Source organism: Callorhinus ursinus, unplaced genomic scaffold, assembly GCF_003265705.2.
Source record: "Callorhinus ursinus isolate GAN/ISIS: 27379988/994484 unplaced genomic scaffold, GSC_fseal_2.0 scaffold2, whole genome shotgun sequence".
NCBI lineage: Eukaryota > Metazoa > Chordata > Mammalia > Carnivora > Otariidae > Callorhinus > Callorhinus ursinus.
This window is the reverse complement of record NW_027397064.1, coordinates 24,762,545-24,781,086: the sequence shown is the minus strand read 5'-3', so window position 1 is coordinate 24,781,086 and position 18,542 is coordinate 24,762,545. Positions and strand designations below refer to the sequence as shown.

Sequence of the window (18,542 nt, the reverse complement as noted above, 5' to 3'; positions counted from 1 at the left end):
CCTTTCCTTGAAGATCTGATCAAATGATTATTCCTATCTAGGAAAACAATCTAAAATTTGGATTTCTAATCTATTAAACATTAACACATCGAAGGTGGGAAACAGTATCTTATTATTATTTTTAATCCCTAGAGCTAAGCATATTTGAAAACATCCAATAAGCTTTAGATCAATTCAGTTTGACAAACTCGCAAGATTCAGTTCTTTATTTCTAATTGTCTGGTGGTTATTTCTACATGCTCTCAAAAATTTATTTTGTCCTGAGGTGATCTTTTAATTATTCTCCTAAATTAACCTATTCACCTTTGAACACATATGGACTGAATGATCACCAGGTACCATGTATACTAGCCACAAGGGATACATACATGGTTGAACAAAGATGATGTGCTCTCCTTTCTCATAAAGATTATCCTCTAAGGAGGTTCCTGATTTATTATAATACTGTTAACCCTTTTTTATGATATCTAGAACTAAGAGGTTAAAATAATAGCTGATTTCTTCTCATTCGTTTGACCAAGTCTCTAATACTTTGCCTTCCCAATGGCTCTAGTATATAGCTGGATCATTGTGGTACGCCCCAAATTGCTTTTCAGTGTCTTCTTGTTCTAAAAATATTCCTAGAGCCCCACTTTGAGCATTTTATGTTTCTGTTTGAATACCTTCAGTGGTTTTCTTTTCACTAATACTTTCAGTGGGTTCAGAACCCATAAGCCAATATGTGGGGTCTTCAGTTAAGGCCCCACCTCCCTTATCCTCACTTTGTTGTGCTGCTCTTTTTCAGTACACACCTGTTCCAGTCAGACTGGTCTCTTTGCTGCTCCCTGGGTACACATTTCATCTTTTTTTTTTTTTTTTAACCTCTTGGCCCTTGTTCTTTTTTTGTTTTCTTTTCTCTTGGGCAGTTTATTCTTTTGATTTGATTTGATTTTTTTATTTAAATTCAATTAATTAACATATAGCGTATTATTAGTTTCAGAGGTAGAAGTCAGTGATTCATCAGTTGTATATAACACCCAGTTCTCATTATTTCACGTGCCCTCCTTAATGTCCATCACCCAGTTACCCCATCCCCCCACCCCCCTCCCCTCTAGCATCCCTCAGTCTGTTTCCTGAGATTAAGAGTCTCTTATGATTTGTCTCCCTCTCTGACTTCATCTTGTTTTATTTTTTCGTCTTTTCCCTATGATCCTCTGTTTTCTTTTTTTTTAAAGATTTTATTTATTTATTTGACAGAGAGAGACAGCGAGAGAGGGAACACAAGCAGAGTGGAGTGGGAGAGGGAGAAGCAGGCTTCCTGTGGAGCAGGGAGCCTGATGCGGGGCTCGATCCCAGGACCCCAGGATCATGACCTGAGCCGAAGGCAGTCGCTTAACGACTGAGCCACCCAGGCGCCCCCTCTGTTTTGTTTCTTAAATTCCACATATGAGTGAGATCGTATGATAATTGTCTTTCTCTGATTAACTTATTTCACTTAGCAGAATACCCTCTAGTTCCATCCACATCATTGCAAATGGCAAGATTTCATTTTTTGATGGCTGAGTAGTATTCTACTGTATATATTTACCACATCTTCTTTATCCATTCATCTGTCGATGGACACCTGGGCTCTTTCCATAGTTTGGCTATTGTGGACATTGCTGCTATAAACATTGGGGTGCAGGTGTCTGGGCCCTTGTTCTTGCTATGTGTTTTGTGAGATGTGGCCTTCTGTGGCCTCCTCTCCTTCTCTTATTTAAACCCAAGCCACTCAGTTCAGCTCAAATGCTTCCTTCTTTCTGATCCCCTTTGCCTCTGCACAACATAATTTCCTCTACTTGGAAATTCCTATAAGGATTGCTGTTATTGTTTTTCTTCCCCCTAGAACTTTGTGGTTGCCCCCTACTGCTTCCAAAATATGCTATCTGTACTTATTTTTCTGGTAGCAATATGAATATATAAGACTAACAGCTCCAATTCAAATATTTTCTACAGGACATGTCCTTTTATTGCTCAAGCTCATTAAGTTAGTTCATATTATTAGGTATTTCTATACTTTTTTTTTAAAGACGTTATTTATTTATTTGACAGAGAGAGACACAGCGAGAGAGGGAACACAGCAGGGAGAGTGGGAGAGGGAGAAGCAGGCCTCCCGCTGAGCAGGAAGCCTGAGGTGGGGCTTGATCCCAGGACCCTGGGACCATGACGTGAGCCGAAGGCAGACGCCCAACAACTGAGCCACCCAGGCGCCCCTCTATACTTTTTAATAAGAGGAATAAAGTGAAGAATGTACATTGCTCATGAAGAAATTGAGTCACAATAATGCAGTATATGTGTTATTTTAATAATCTGAATTCATAAAGTTAGAAAGAATTGCATTGTGGGTTTGTAATGTTCCATGTAGTCAATTAGTGGTATTTTTAGTTTACTTATTATTTCCATTTGAAATTAGTAGGTATTGAGAAGGTGGTATGTAGAGTGAAGCGCTCAGGAGTAAAGGAGTATGATAGCGGCAACTTAGGCCCTTGTGTGTGTGCATGAGAGAGAATGATAAAGTAAATGTAGAAAAATGTTAATGAGTACAAATATAGTGAAGTATACATGGGAGTTCTTTGTACTATTCTTGCAACTTTTCTGTAGGCTTGAAATTGTTTCATAATAAATTTAAAAAGTTAATCTGGGATATAAGTATCTTTCCTCTAGTTCTTTGTGTTGAGGATAATGCCCAAATAAATTTCCTTGAATGTCAATGAATATGATTTAAAAATCTTACTTTTTAAAAAAGATTTTATTTATTTATTTGAGAGAGAGAGAGTGAGTGTGCGTGAGTACAAGGAGGGGGAAGAGAAAAGGGAGAGGGGGCCCGATGTAGGGCTTGATCCCAGGACCCTGGGAACATGACATGAGCTTAAGGCAGATGCTTAACTGACTGAGCCACCCAGCCACCTGAAAAGTCTTACAACTTTTAACTCTCAAAATTTCTTTTAAAATTCCTTAAAACTCAAACAAATTCTAACTCAAAAGGCCAATAAAACACATTTCTTTTATATTTAAAGATAACCTGGATGGCTATTATATTTTTTGTACCATAAATAAAACAACAAATATCTTTCAGTAAATAGCGACCATCTACTTTGTGCCGGGCACTGTTCAAAGTGCTGAACATAGTCCCTGCCCTTAGGAAGCTTAACTTCTGCTGGGGGAGGGAGGTGCTGAAAGAATTCATAAACAAATGACGGTATATCTGAAGATGGTGAGATTTAAAGGGGTAAATGAAGCAAAACAAAAAGGATAGGGGGTCAAGGTTAGGGATAAGGTTCATCGGAGCTGAGATTCAGGGGAAGTAAGATAGTGAGCCGATAATGTAACTAGTAAAGAGCTGTCCAGGTAGGGGAATAACAGATGTAAAGACCCTATGTACTTACCATGCTCAGGAAACAGCATGGGGACTGGCATGGCAAGAAGAGAATGCAAAAAAAGGAAAATTATTAAGGGATGAAGTGGGACACAAGGTATTTGTAAGGTCATTGGCTTTTACTCCAAGTTAGCTGGAAATGGATTGGAGAGCTTGAAGCAGGGGGTGAGATAATTTCACTTATATTAAAAAAAAAAAAAGATAATTGTGGCTGTGTTGTGGAGAACAGATTATAAGATGGGTAAGAATGGAAGTTGGTAGAGGAATTCAGGGGCGATTGCTATAATCCGGTTGAGTTATGGTAGCTTGAAAACCAGGGTGCTAGCATTAAAGGTGTTATGATAAGAGGTCAGAATTTGAGTCTATTCTGAAGATAGAGTTGACGAGATTTGTTAATAGATTGGATGCAAAAAGTGAGAGAAAAAGACCAATCAAGGGTGATTCCAGGGTTTTTCACTGAGATGGGGAATACTGTGTGAGGAGGAGGCTTTGGAGGGAGAAATCAGAATTTTATTTTTGGATACGTCATGTTTGAGGTAACTGTGAAACATCCGCATGAAGAGGTTGACCAGAACTTAGATATATGAGCCCGGAGTTCAGGGGAGAGAACTGGCCTGGAGAATCAATTTGGGAATTATTAGCATATAGATGGTATTTAAAGTTAGGGTTTTATAAGACTAAATGGGATCCCCTAGGAGATGAGTGAAGAAAAACCAATGACTAAGATTATGAGAACATGTGAACTTTTAGGAGCTAGAAGGAAAACCACGAGCATGCAGAGTCCTGAAGTAAGTGTTTCAAGAAAGAGGAACGATAATTTTGTCAAATGCAACTGATCCATCAATTAAATTGAGGACTGAGAATTCAATTATGAAGTGAGGGTAAATTGTTTCTTTGATCAGAGCAGTTTTGGTGGGGTGGTGGGAATAAAAGCATAGTGGGTTCAGAAGGGAGAATTAAAGGTGAGAGATTAAAGACAATGAGTGGAAACAACACTTTGTAAGTTTCTTTGTAAAGGGCAGCAGAGAATGGGGGAAGAGTTGGAGGGCAGAGTGGGATCAGGAGGGTTGTTTAAAAACATGGGAGATATTACGGGCGCCTGGGTGGCTCAGTTGGTTAAGCGTCTGCCTTTGGCTCAGGTCATGATCTCCGGGTCCTGGGATCAAGCCCCACGTGGGGCTCCCTGCTCAGCGGGGAGTCTGCTGCTCCCTCTCCCTCTGCTGCCGCGCCCCCCCCGCTCATGTTCTCTCTCTCTCTCAATAAATAAATAAATAAAATCTTAAAACAACAACAACAGAACAAATCATGGGAGATATTACAAGTGTGTGTATTGATGGAAATGATCAAGTAGAGAGTGAATATAATGCCAGTTGTGGAGGGATTGTAGAAGCTATGTCCTTGAGGAGTCAAGAGGAGATGGAATCCATGTACAAGTGAATAAAGGGGCCACAGCGAACTTTTCCATGGTAACTGGAGAGAAGGCAGAGTGTATGGGCACAGATGCATGTAGCCTGGTAGAAAGGAGGCGAGAGCTTATGGAAGCTCTCTTCTGGTTTATTCTATTCTGTCAGTGAAATAGGAAGCAAAGGCATTCTCTGAGAGTGAGATGAGGTAGGAAGTGTTCCAGATTTGAGAGGAGAGGAAGAAGTGTGAAACAATCATTTAGAAGAGTGAGAAAGTAAATGTGTGAGGGAAATGTAATAGTTTTGCTAAACCAAGGGCATGTAGGTATGAATTTACATTGAGCCCAGTCACCACACTGTTTTTCCAGCCATTCTCAACTGTGCAAGGTGTCACAAAGTAGGCTGAGTGATGTATTTCACCAAGATTGAGGTTTGGCCATGTAAGTACTATAGACAACAAAAAGGGTGTGGAAATTGAAGAGGTCTGCAGGGGTGTAATTATAATTCTAAATCATGGAGGAGCACCTGGGTGGCTCAGTCGGTTGAGTGTCATGATCTCAGGGTCCTGGAATTGAGCCCCACGTTGGGATCTGCACTCAGTGGAGAGTCTACTTGAAGATTCTCTCTGCCCCTCTCCCTCTGCCCCTCCCTCTGCTCTTGCTCATCTCTGTGTGCTCTCTCTCTTTAAAATAAAAATCTTAAAAAAAATATTTAGTATTTGGTTTAGTAATTAATTTTGCAGAGAGATGGCGATCATGGAAGCTAAACCAGATAAAGTGTGAAGTGATGACATGAAAGGGTGAGAGACAATGGAAAATCAAATGGAAATATCATCTGTGGATTGTGGAGTTGTTGGGGTCAAGCTACCAAAGAGGGTGAGGTAGAAAGTTAGGGAGGGCTAGGAAGTTGGAATTTGAGATTTTGGAGGGTGTGTAAGTGATTGGTATGAGTAGGTGGCTGAGACAGTGTTAGAGGACAGGATCTTTGGCATGGAAAGGACCATGATTCTGTGAGGTCACATTGTTAGAAGGATCATTTGAATAGATATATGAATCCTCAATACTTGTGAGAGGGAGTGACCTAGGGATCTGTAGATGACTATAGCAAGGAGAGACAGCAGCTGGCGTGGCTTGATAGCAAGAACTTAAAAGCTGGAGTGTTCTAGGGTAGAGAGAGAATGTTCTGGAAGTGGCTCACCCCATCTGTAGACCTTGTATAGGTGATTCAGTGTGGAAAGAAAATAGATACTACTTGCAGGGAAATAGTGTTCTCAGGGGAAGGTCAAATTTTGGTTAGAGCAAGAAGATGAAGGGAGCTTAAAGGGATTGAGGATATACTTTCTCACCCTCCCCAAATGCATTTTCTTTTAAGGGATTAACAGTTCATTCTATCACAAACTGTTTTGAGAATGTTGCTGTCCATCGTTGCTACATTAACTTCAGATGAAATGTCTATGAAGTAACCTATATTTTTCTTATGAAGCACAGATTTTTGGCAATAGAAAGTTTAGTTGAATACCCTAATAAACTGTAATGTAAGACATGGAACCAATTGATCTAGAAAGCTTGTGTGAAAATAAGATTTTTTTTGTAGCTAGTCAGATGTTCTGAGCATAATTATCTGAATAGATAAAGAACAGTATTACTTAAAATAAGACAGAAATAATAGGATCACATCTGAAAAATAGTTGCCTCATCTAAAAGGAATTTTTTTTCTACCAAATGAGGATAAACATTTATATTTATATGGACTGACTTTCAAAGGAGACATCTGAGGAATGATGACTTCATTTGGATTTTAAACTCAATTTGATACATATAACAAGATAGACCTCAAGGAAATTATTCTGAGTGAAGAGAGCCAATCTTGTATGATTCCATTTTTATGACATTCTTGAAATAACACAATTATAGAGATTGAGGGTTGGAGATACGGGGGGGACAAGTGAGTGGTTATAAAGGAGTAGCAAGAGGAAGTTTTGTGGTTATGAAAGTTTGATTAAGTAGAAAAGCCATGATTTTTGGTTCTGAGAAGGTGGAGGGAAGGGTGATTCTGAAACTGCTTGGTGTCACTGACTTGGTTTTGTTCCTTGCCTCACCCCCACTATAAATAGACGCATGTGCCCCAGGCTGCTGCCAGCCCTTGTAGCACTGTTGTACAAACTAGGAAAAGGTACCTCCTGTGGTCAGATGAGGCCCCAGGAGGACAAGGCTCAGCAGCTCAGCAAGGTAATATAGCCTTTGTGGGAAGAAATAGGCTCCTCATCCTCCAAGGAGATATCGTCCCTTACCAATAGCTTGGTCGGAAATGCCTGCTCTAACAATCCCTACTTAACTCTTCATTTGGCACAAATTGTATTCTCTTATATAGTCCCCCATACAGGCCCTATTTGGGGAGGTTATAATAAGAACTAATTTCATTTAGACTACAGAATATTGACCATATCAGCAGCAGTGTGTAGGGACCCTTAAATAGAACTTAACATAAGGGGAGAGTGGCATTGTCTCCTACTTCTAAATAGAAAACCGGGTTGCATTGACAATTAAGAGACTTCAGTGACTCAGTGGGGGCAAGGGATAGTGGTGCCCAGCAGACATGGCCAAATGCAGCAGATGCACAGTGGCAAATTGTAGGTGTCCAACAGACAGACTGGTGCCCAATAGGTACCTGTGGAAAATAGCAAGTACACAACAGATTTGGTAGTATTTAGCAGATGCCACCAAGCTAAGTTGCATGGTGCTTTGTACTAGGTGCTCAGTAAGGCAGTGGTGAAGCTCAGCAGGAAGGACTTGCATGCATATCTGTGAAAAAGTCCTGGGGACTTCCAGAAGCACTTGCTGGGGGCAGAGTAAGGCAGAGTAAGGCAGAACCCTGGGTAGGAGCTTAGAGGTATTGCCTTAACAACGTGGGGATTTGGGGGGGGAGGAAACATTAGTGATATCTGGGTTTTTGCTATTACTGCCTGCCCATCTGTTCCCACAATCTGCTGAGAAGCCTGGAGTAACTTAGGTTACACAAATAAAACATTAGAGATACACTCCTTAATGCAGCTCATCCTTAATATTTTGCTTGAGGCCAAACATTAAAAGAATTTTAGAAAAAATATCTGGCCCAGTTTCATTCCTACCGGAATATTATATTTTTCTTTTCTGGGAATGAAAATTTGATAGGCTTGGTACTTTTGTACAAGCCATATCCAACTGATCCTGTAATTAATTCTTAATATAAGAAGGAATGATCCTCCACACCCCATAAATAACTTTAATAAAAGCAAGCTAGCTGAACAGGTGCAAATTGACAAGGGGGTGATGGGGGGGCTCATTGCATAAGTGATGCACGAATAATAGGCTTTAGAATTTAACTGACTGGTCAAATTCAACGAAGAGGAAAATGACTTTTTGGGGAGGTGAGAAAATCACTTAGAAAAGTTCTTTTGGTATTTGGTTTAGTAATTAATTTTGCAGAGAGATGGCGTGCCTTTATCCCGGCCTAGCTACACAGCCATCATCGTCTTCTTCTGGGAAAGAGGTAGGATAACAAGGAATTACAGTCCAAAAATAACCATGCTTTTGAGAGGGTTGGCCTTGGTGGGGTGCAAGTGGGAGACAGCTTCATTCAGCCTCACTACTCTTCTTGAGTCTCTCTGTTGAAGGGCTTCCCTACTGGATCAAATCCTCCACTTGTGATAGATTTTCCAGCCCCTCTTATGCAATAAAAACATTCCTGTTACTTTCAGTCAGTATATTAAAGCAAAAAGCATATACAGCACTCTTCCCAAGAAAAATCCTACTAAATATAGTTTCCTCCATCTCATTACACAAAACATGAGTGGTCTAGTTAAATGAACAAGGAAATCGGAAGTTGTGAAAAATGATCCCTTCATTTGTTGACTTTGTCCCTGTCTGAGGCAATGTGCACTGGATCAGAGGAGTCTTCCTAATAGAGATCATTTCCAGTTATAAATTATTTAATGGTTGTCCTGTTCCAAAATAACAGTATTAAAAGAGAACCACCAATGCATTTGCTTTACATAATTAGAGCTTGCAAGGTGAGATAATAAGTGTCAGTAATTAAGTAAATTGGGACTTTTTCCTTTGAGGAGGAGGGCTTTTATCCTACTTTATGAAACATGCTAATGCCACTTCCACTCTCCTCCACTTCAAAGGCTTGGGTCATTGCAATGACATTGTCAGAGAGTTGCCCGCTGCTCTTCCTGCAAGCTCAGCTCGGCTCTGTTGCTATATACCACGCCGAATCTCTAGATACCAACTTCAATTCTTCCTGTTTTCACATAGGTCATTATAATGCCTTTATAGGTATTTGTTAAGAGGCCAATTCTTATATTTTCCTTTCCAAAATTATTTTATCTCTGTCAGTATAGTAACATGTATCTTTAGGATGACAGACCATCTGGTGACTCCCTAAATGTGGGTGAGTAAGGTAAAAGCCACAATAGTTCATGCCCTAAAATGTTTTGTTTTTAAAGATTTTATTTATTTATTTGTCAGAGAGGGAGAGAGCACACAAGCAGGGGGGAGCGGCAGGCAGAGGGAGAAGCAGGCTCCTCACTGAGCAAGGAGCCTGATGTGGGACTTGATGCCGGGACCCTGGGATCACTACCTGAATCGAAGGCAGGCGCTTAACCAACAGAGCCACCCAGGCATCCCCATGCCCTAAAATGTTTTATATTCAAATCCAAAGAGAGCTTTTGGAGAGAATTCATCACTAATATTTGAAGAAAATTTAACCGGAGAAATTAGAGCTGGTTGCTGTGATATATATTGCCCTCTAGTCATATTTATATGATATGGTATATTATATTACCTATAAAGCACACATGTATTACCTAAAGCAAAACTTACAACATAGAGCCATAAGCCACACATGGTCATCAGAACAGTAGCTTACACTTACAGAGTAATTACTGTATATGCCAAATGCAGACAAGATCACGGAAGCCTCACCATTCCTTGGAAGGTAGTTTTATCCCTGTTTTTATAGAAAAGGAAACAGAAATTCAGCATGATTAAATACCTTGCCTGTAATTTCATATCTAAATCTTTCTGGATTTTTAACCCATAACCTTTTAACACAACAGCCTGCCCAAAGAGCAAAACAAATGCAAATAACTTTCCTTAGTAGTAAGCAAGCCATCATTTATTCAATAAATATTTAATTTATAATTGTATATTCTACCTCACTCCAGAAAGGATGAGGAAGCTTATCAAAGCCAGTATAGTAAACCAAATAGGCTATCAAAGAAAAAAAAAATACTAGGTACAGGGAAAATAAAAGCAAAATAGGTGAATCAAAAGAGATAAAGTTACTATAAAGTGTGTGCAAACGCTATACATATTGCAAGCATGGACCCAAAAGAGTTACATAATAAAAGGAATGTTCCTTGCCTTTTAGTCACAGTGTTTGCATTGTACTAGTTTCCAGTATTTCAACATGTTCTTTTACTTTATAATCAAATATCTAGTCAGCCAACACATGAGTATGGAATTGAGGCTGATTTGCTGCTTTGGTGTACTTACTAATTTCCATCTTTGTTGGTTTGTATTAAATTTATGGAGCCTCTGCTTTTTATCAATATCATAAACACTTTGAGTTTTCAGTTTTGAACTCATTTTTATAGAATATGTACAAAATGCAAAAAGTATACAAATAATTCCAGAAAGACAAAGGTGCAGGCAGTCCACTGCACAAACTCAGATAGTGTTGCCGGCCAAGGGTAAACTTGTTAGTTGGTAGGAAATGACACAGAGAGACAAGTGGAGACAGCCATTTGACGAGTGGCCAAAACCCCAAAACAAACCAAACCAAAACAAAAAACCCCCAAACCCCCACCCCATTAATTTAGCTTATGAGAAGTGGTTAAAGAATGTCACTGAATAGTGTTTAAAAACAATAAGTTGTATAAAAGTTGAACCTCAAAGACTCATACACAGAAACTCTTGTCACAGAGTCCTGGCACAGTTGCTGGAAGTGGGTTGCAAATGTGTCCCATAGATCATGGAAGAGAGAAAAAAAAATCAGTTACAGGCTTTACAGTGTCATGAAATTAGAAAAAACTCTATTGAGAAAACCCATGTATATGAATCCTTAATGTCTCTCCCTTTAAGAGTCAAGAGGATGCCATTTTGGAAAGGTACTGTCAATGGGGGTAATTGTTTCTTGTTTTTTACAAGCTCTCTAATAAAGTACAGACATTTTTCACAAAGACAAGATTGACTTCTAAGCCTCCCTAAGAGTCTGGAAACAAGTTCGTATTAGGTACAGATTTTTTAAATTTGTATCCAAGTTTAGCATAGTTCAAAAGAGAAATGGCACACATGAGGAGGTGATGGTGCCACAATCAAGGAAAGAGGGCATGGGATTTTAATTTCAATCCTGGTTACATGTAGGTGGTTATAAACGGACTTTCAAGTGCCAGTTTGGTCTCTGAAGCAAGGACACCCACAGTAGGAGAGTCCATTTTATCGTCATCATTACTCTCTTGGGGGTCTTTATAATTTCTATTCTATTATTATGACCCTTGTCAATTTTGATTTTTTTTTCAGTTGGAACAGGAAAAAATTAGAATTTTGGTTGTTTAGAAAACTTCAGCTAATTCTCTTTTTATCTGGGTTTGGCAAACTCAGCAAATAATATGTGTGAAACTCTTAGCCTAAAGCCATGTGAATTTCAAGGGAAATTAAATCTGTTTCTGATTTCGTTATACATTACTCATTGAAATATTATTTGGTAGAAAATGCTTGATGTCCAGAAACCTTATGAGCCATTTTATCATCTTTTTATTTGATCCAGGAAGTTGATTTTCATGGATAGTAAATAAAGTTTATATCTGGAAAGATGAAACCCTGAAGTCTATCAATATGGTTATTATAGTTTATGCCACCAGTCTTTCCAAACAGAGTGATATGGCTTAAAATAAAAGCACTTTCAATAGGGCAGTTAAAAGTAAAGGTAAAAAATGAGGTAAAAAGGTGTAAAGAAGAGAAAAAAAATCATTATATGGGGAGAATTGTAAAATATTAAGTTTGTTCTGAGCTTCCTAACTGCCAAGGCAAAAAGCAGATCAAATGGTTTTACGTGAAAGCAGTCTGATACTTTACTTTTATCTCGGATAGTGCACACATCACATTATGAGAGCAAGAGCTAAGCAAAGAGACCAACAAACCTGGAACCCCTTGTTTAGCAATAGATCTCAAAAGACATGAAAACTTGAACCTCCTTGCAAAGTACTTCCTAACAGAAATGGCTTCCTCCCTGTCTTTTGAAATCATGGGAGAAAATTGCTGTTGTTGTGGGGGCGGTTTTTTTTTTTAAACCATAAACCACTAAAAAATGAAAACTGGGTAATTTGGTAGTTATGTGGAAATTTTCATTAAATATTGATTTTTTTAGGTGGATACCCATTCCTTTTAAAATCTAAACTTCCTTGCAATCTTTTTTGCAAGTAAACTGTCTTTTAAAGGTGTTTTTGTTACTGTGTCTTCCTTTTGACATTAGTTCCACTACCATTATGTGATTTCAAAATTAAAAGAAACATTTATTTTATTTTTAATTACTAATCACAAAAGCAATATGCCCCTGCTATGCAAAGTTAGGAATGCCTACATAAAGATAACATGCAAACAAACAAAAATCTCATTATTATATCTGTCTACATAAACATCAATAGCACCTCTTTCTTAACCTTTTGAGTGTGTGTGTATATTTTGTAGCATAAAGTTTTATTGTGTTTGCTAAAACTGATAGAACTTGAACTTGGAATATTGAGACAAAAATCCAACTGCAGAGATGCGCTAATTTTACAGGATTAAGTACTAGTAGGTTTTATTTGCCATGTGATGTTCAGGGGTTACAATTTAAGGAATTTGACAGATAAATTTTGCACTCATATATTGGCAAGGGAAAATACAGCAGTAATTTGGATTAGTTGTCAATGGAGAAGAAACCCTTTTTGAAATTAAAGACATGAAATCATTGGGTTAACCTATTCTGAGTTTTTTTCTCAACTTTCTCGGGTGTTCCCTGGTCTTTGTGTCCCCAGGCCTCCCCTTCTCTTTGTCCTCCCCCCCATTCCCTCTTTCCTACTTTAGATTCCTCTATAGCATTATAATAGCCTTCTAACTTCCTATATTATTTATTTACATATTTGGTTCATTTTCCCACCAACAGAATGTGAATCCATGAGGACTGCTGTATTTTTATGTTTTGTTCATTGATGTGCCTAGATAGAACAGGGCCCAAATGAACAATTTTAAAATGTGGTCAGTTCGGTATTGACCTTATAATATTTGACATTGAAATGGACTGATGTGATGAAGAAAACTCCCTAGACTCTCAGGAGCAGCAAATTCATGGCATGCATGCTGCTACTTACCCAACCTATCTTACGGAAGACTTCACAACAATTCTTTTTCTTTGTTTAATAATTTTTTTTAAAGATTTTATTTATTTATTTTTGAGAGAGAGAGAGAGAGAGAGCACGACGGGGGCGGGGGGTGGCTGTAGGAGGGGCAGGCGGTAGGAGGGGCAAAGGGAGAAGCAGGTTCCCTGCTCAGCAGGGAGCCCGGATGCGGGACTCCATCCCAGGACCTGAGCCAAAGGCAGATGTTTAAACAATTGAGCCACCCAGGCGCCCACAACAATTCTTTTAATGCCAATCAGTCACAGCATTCTTTCCTATTGAACTTGGGCACAGCTACATAATCTTGGTTAAAAAAAAGGTGTTCCAGACAAACACTACCAATCAGAGTTTGCGCCCATTTGCTATCTGGTTCTAGAAGGTGGTTATATACTTTAGGGTTACCTTACCTAAAATTGTAGGAATTTTCATTTATTAATACATTCTTATGTTCATTAATTCATTAATACATTTACTAAACTTATAATGAATTGAGTACCTATTGAGTTTTATTACTCAACTAAACATTCAGGATACAAATGTCAATAGGACATGTTTTTTACCTTCAAGGTTAAGGGGATGGAAGACATGAGAGGTAGTTTTATTCATCTATTTATTCATGCTTTTAAAAATACTTACTTAGTGCCAACCATGTGTCAGGCACTGTTTTACGCTCTGGGGATACAGATATGTTGCAACGCAAACAAATAATTTTGCTGTATTATACATACCATAATAGATATAGGGTGCTACAGGCTACACATTGGTGGGTATTTGCGGGTGGATGAAGTGAGGAAAGGTCAATGGAAGAGCTGTTAAGTGAGCAAAGTCTTAGACGATGTAAAATAATTTTTCTAAATAGGAACTTTCGTAACAGTTTTAAGAGGTGATAATTATAATAATAACCACCATTTCATTTATATATATTTTACAATAAATAGCTCTTACATAGTCACTATATGTTGCCTCATTTAATTCACACAGCAGGGTTTCCTAAGTATTCCATTTTATGTACTGTATAATCAAAGTTACCCATCTAGGATGTGACAGAAAGGATTGAAACCTAAGTCTGAGCTCTTACGCACTGTACCATTCAGCATGATTGTGAGGAAGAGTAATTAAGAAGAAATACCAGGAGACAAAACTGATAAAGTTCCTAAAAGGTCTTTTGTGTCTTGATAATCTTGGAATTTTATCCTCTAGGCAACAGGAAGTTATTAAAGATTTAACCCAATACTTGGGATAAACCTAGGGGATAGTACTAAAGAAACCAAGAAGAAAAATATTCAAGTGCTTGCCACGTGCCAAATAAGTCACATTCTTAGTTTATTTTAATTCATAAAACAATCCTTTTAAAAGGCATTTTGGGGTGCCTGGATGGCCCATGCGGTTGGGCCTTTGCCTTAGGCTCAGGTCATGATCCCAGGGTCCTGGGGTTGGAGTCTGCTTCTCCCTCTCCCTCTGCCTCTGCCCTGGCTCCTGCTCTCTTGCTCACTCTCTCATAAATAAAATCTTAAAAAAAAAAAAAAGTTCTCATCCTAAGAAAAACAGTTTGTAACTATGTGAGGTAAAGGATATTAAATAAACTTGGTATGCTAATTATTTAACAATATATACAAATACCAAATCATGTTGTGCACTTGAAACTAATATAATGTTATATGTCAATTATACTTCTTAAGAAATTTTTTTTATTAACATATGATGTATTATTTGTTTCAGGGGTACAGCTCTGTGATTCATCAGTCTTACACAATTCACAGCGCTTACCACAACATATACCCTGCCCAATGTCCATCACCCAGCCACCCCAACCCTCCCAATCCATCCCTCCAGCAATCCTCAGTTTGTTTCCTGAGATTAAGTCCCTTATGGTTTGTCTCCCTCTCTGGTTTCATCTTATTTCATTTTTTCCTCCCTTCCCCTATGATCCTCTGTCTTGTTTCTCAAATTCCACATATCAGTGAGATCATATGATACTTGTCTTTCTCTCATTGACTTATTTCACTTAGCATAATACCCTCTAGTTCCATCCATGTCGTTGCAACTGGCAAGATTTCATTTTTTGATGGCTGCATAATATTCCATTGTGTATATTATATATATATATATATATACACCACATCTTCTTTATCCATTCATCTGTTGATGGACATCTGGGCTCTTTCCATAGTTCGGGTATTGTGGACATTGCTGCTCTAAACATTGGGGTGCATGTACCCCTCCAGATCACTAAATTTCTATCTTTGGGGTAAATACCCAGTAGTGCAATTGCTGGGTTGTAGGGTAGCTCTATTTTCAACTTTTTGGGGAACCTCCATACTGTCAATTATATTTCAATAAAAAATAAATAAGAAAGACATTTTGTGGAAGACAAATGTGAGACTTGCTAAGGTTAAGTAATTGCCCCATGATCACTCAGCTATTGCTGCTTTAGAAGTAGTCATGGTAGGGTTCACACCTAAGCCTTGACTCTAAAGCACCTGTCCTTTATGGCATGCTTGAATTCTTCCTAAGAACATCTAACTGATGAGGGTGAAAAGTAAGCAGGAGTAAGTCCATGTTTGCTCTTTGGACATTTCTGCTGCTGAAGTATAGTTCAAGTGAACCTCACCAGTTGTCATCAAATGATTACCGTTAAGTACATTTTTATACAAGTTATGGGTGAAGTCTTTAATATATATATTTTTAAGTCTAAAAATATTTTCCCCAAATATATTTTGCTTTTCACTTTTAAATTCACTTTTTTTTATTGTACCACCAGGCATTATTGATTATTGACTACTCTAATAGCGTTATACTTATTGTCACCCTACACAATGAATATTATGAGAGGAGTTGATCTTCTCCTTCACAGATTGGAGGAAGACAATAGGAAAGGATAATCTTTGTCTTTTTGAGGATAGAAAGAAAAGCCCAACTAATCTGCTATCGGAATTTCTCTTTGCCACCTATGTGATTACTGACAAAGGAATTTACTGCTGTTGTTTTTTTTAAACATTCAAGAAGATGAGGAGTATTTCTACTATTTTTTTGAGTCGTTCTGGGCAACCTCAAGATCTAGCCCTGAAAAGTCTGAGCTTTGTCACTTCTCAGCAAGTCCATCTCTATGTGCCCGGGGCTTACTCATCACACTGTAAAATTGAGATCTTTGCCTGAATTACTCTATCATTTTGTTCTTCTTTAGTTTCAGTTATCTTGGTAATTTAGAGAAGCATAGCTCCTTAGTCTGGACTCCAGATACTTGCTGTTTAATCTCCTCTTTTCTTTTAGGATATAGCGTGGTTTGCTAAATAAATCTATAGATTAATTGTTTTCACTGGACTTAGAATTTTAAGGAAGATATTCTTTCTCCATTCTATTAAGTTCCAAGTTATATTTGCCAGTATGGAAAGAGACACGTAAATATAGTTAGAAAAAGATATACTAAGTGTTCTTTTTGATATAATGTTTCTTGAGAAATATTACCATGAAGTCTAAAACATCAATTTTTATTTCCCCGATTTAATAATCATTGTTTATTTTATTCACAGAGGAGAATAAATTAAGTTCCTGTGCGTTAAGTTTCAAATATACTTTGAAGCCCAAAATGTATATTACATTTTTTCAGGAAGGTAACTCGAAGGTAGTTAAAAAACCAAACTTGAATATATTTGCTTATGCAGCGTGGGCTTTCGAAAGTTATTTTTAAAGACTGAGGAATTAAGCACCTGTCGTTTTTGCCAGCTGGTGTAGATGTTAAAAATTACTGTCACTCTTCCGCCCGCTACTCTATTTTGCACCTGCTACTACTTGAGTTCTGGGCATTTCACACATGGTAATTTAATAAGGTTAAGTCCCATGATAGTGTACAAGATGTTATTCCACTGGGAGTTAAAGCAGTTTTATAAGGTCTTGAGGGAAAAACATTAAAGCTAAAGCTTGAGACTAAAAAGTTAGTACCTTGTAGGCATCACATTTTTCTAACTGAATAATGTTAAAGAAGTGTAGGTGATGGGAAATTTAGCTATGTATTTCAAAACAAAAATGAGCCTTTTATGATTGGACTATTTATACCAGTCAACTTCTCTACACAGTGACATTCATTATTTTTTAAAAACATTTTTTTATCGCCTGATGTGACAACCAAATATAAATATATATTGAAACCTAATGCTGGTCAATTTGGTATTCATGATCCACATTTAGCTACTGAAATCAATTAAAAATTTAATTTCAAGTGCTCAGCAACTGCATGTGGCTAGTTGTTACCAAATAGGACAATGTACATATTTATACATTTCTGTTTTTACTGCAAGTTCTATTGGACAGTGCCGTGCGAAATTTCAAATTCCTGATCTTAGGCAAACATGGCCTTAAGGATCTTGAGGCCATGGTGAATTTTCCTTAAAAGAGGGATTGTGATGTCTCGACATCATCTTGGCTACAAAAGCATAGGTCAAAGTTGAAGATGTTGGTTACTGGAATCTGAGTGACCTTTGCTAAAGATGGAAGGAGCATATTGACCTGAAGTGCCCAACATCAGGAAGAAGTTTCAGCTTCCAAAAATGGATAGGCAGGCAGGTACTTTTCAGAGATTTTATAATCTTATATATTACGGATATCTTTTTAGAGAGTGGGAGAACTATTTATCACTTTCTTCTGCATAGTTGACTATTAACTTGCAAATTCTGCCTCTGTTCTAAGAAAAAGTGATACGTGATAGCATTATGAGATGGCAAAGTAAGTTTACACTCTGAACTTTTCTATCCATTGGTATTACCATTTAGGACATGTGTTAAGAGATTGAACCAAAATTCGGGGATATGGAAATGCAAAGTAGCAGGGATCATAGCAGGAGAATATTAATGCACAGGATCTTGAGTTCCTGAGTAACAATCTTACCTGCAGAGGGTTTTTTTTTTTTTTTTTTTAAAGGAACCGCTGAAAGGTCACTTTAAATTTTAACCTTGAGGACATTCACTGAGAAGGAGCGATAGCTTAGTAGGCCTTTTTCTTGTGAATAGGCCAGATTGTCACTAGAAATGATAGGTCAAGCCACATATATGATGATTTACACAAAACTGAGAAAATCTGCTTTAATCTTAAATTACCTGGATAGGTAGGTTATATGAAGGTGTCTCTGATCCTATCTGAATTTCCTCAGTTCTCTCACTTTTTCAGTAACATGATGATGATGATGATGATTCAGTATGTTATTGCTATGTAGACTGCAGTGACTTACTCTTTAAAAATTTACAATTCATCCATATTCTGGTACAGTAACAAATAGTTGAAAATTTAAAAATTACTCTCCCTAAGCAAGAAGATAAAAAACACAACGCAACTG

At 37.8% G+C, this 18,542-nt stretch overlaps 1 long non-coding RNA gene across 1 annotated transcript in view; it reads left to right on the top strand.

Annotated features, from left to right (window-relative positions):
- Positions 1-18,542, top strand: part of LOC141374645 (uncharacterized) — a 77,846-nt gene that overhangs the window by 31,282 nt on the left and 28,022 nt on the right. The gene's annotated exons all lie outside the window — the stretch shown is intronic.